This window comes from Nematolebias whitei, chromosome 14, assembly GCF_014905685.2.
Source record: "Nematolebias whitei isolate Nwh7 chromosome 14, NemWhi1, whole genome shotgun sequence".
NCBI lineage: Eukaryota > Metazoa > Chordata > Actinopteri > Cyprinodontiformes > Rivulidae > Nematolebias > Nematolebias whitei.
Genome location: NC_056511.1, coordinates 39,936,284 through 39,937,693, shown reverse-complemented (window position 1 = coordinate 39,937,693; position 1,410 = coordinate 39,936,284). Strand labels below are relative to the sequence as shown.

The 1,410-nt window shown below is 41.2% G+C and overlaps 1 protein-coding gene across 1 annotated transcript in view; it reads left to right on the top strand.

Annotated features, from left to right (window-relative positions):
* Window positions 1–1,410, top strand: part of LOC119420311 (serine/threonine-protein kinase PAK 3) — a 56,274-nt gene that overhangs the window by 41,392 nt on the left and 13,472 nt on the right. The gene's annotated exons all lie outside the window — the stretch shown is intronic.

Below are 1,410 nucleotides of genomic sequence, written 5' to 3'. Positions count from 1 at the left end.
CATTTTAGAATGTACTTTAACAGTTTCCCCATCAGGAGTTTCAGCTGACTGGGCAATGTTCATCATCTCCAAGCTGGAAAATATAAAACTGGAGCAGTTTGTTTTACACGTTATCTTAGTCCTTATGTGGAGCTGTGGTAGCTCAGTGGTCAGTGCTGCGATCTTGTAATCCTGACTGAGGTTGTGGGTTCGAGCTCAGGTTATGTCAGGAAGGACATACGGCATAAAACAACTTGCCAAATCTTTCATACGAGTTTTCTTTTTGTGGTGTCCCCTGAACAAGGGAGCAGCCAAAAGAAACTTACTTATCAGAATCAGAGTAAGCTTTATTATCATTGTTCTGAGATACAGCGAGCATATGTCTGTACAGTCGTCTGAAAGATGGGCGGAGTGCACGTAGCTGCTGCTCTTTGAGAGCGTGGCCTCTTATCCTTTTTAGAATACATTTTTACATGATTTAAGATGTCAAAAAACTTTACCAGCAAGCACATTTATAAGCACATTACATGCATTTGACGTCAAGACAGTGAGATTTGTCCATGCACTTTCAGATAGGCCGCAGTTCTGATGATGTTGTTTCAGCCGGCAGTTTTGATAAGCCTGCACAGAAGTTCTGGGGGGGGGGGGGGGGTTGCGAAAGACAAAGCTTTTCCCCTAGTTACCCATGTTCTAGGAGAAATTTGATAGTCGGGTTGTATCCGAGGCCAAACAGGGGTGTCAGATTCAGATAAGCCACAATTGTTGATTTTCTTCAGGCAGACTGTTTTTTTTCTTGTCAGCTTTGAGTTCTGCTGGAACTTCCTTGGTCCAAAATGTCCAGATTTATGGTTATTCCTCTCCACTGATGCACGTTATGAGCCTCCTCAAGGTCGATTCCATATGGTGTTGAGTCCTAAAGCCGCAGGTGGCCTGCGATTCTCACAAATTGTCTCCATCTCACAGTTTAGCTTGTTAATCAGCTGATTTTGAGTACTCATAGCACGTACCAAACACAGACTGAAATTTTGCCACGGCCAAAACTGCTGCCGATGTCTTCTTCAAGTTGATAAAAAGAGCCCCGCCGATGCCAAATAGCAGAACACCTGCTAACATAAATCCAAAATATAAACGTTTTCAGCATCCTCCAGAGACAGAACTGAAAGGCACATCAGCTGATCTCTGATGTACCCTGCAGCATTAGTCTCAGTCGGGCAAGAGGGTTCTCCAGGACCCTGTTGTTTTGTTGAAAATATTTTGTCGATTTTGTTGAAAGTCCAGCTCATCAGATCCATAATAGTGTTTATCTTAGTCATATTATCATTGTAAGATTTTAAGCATGTATGTTTATACACACACACACATATATATAGACATACATACACATATATATATATACATATATACATATATATATATATACATATACACATA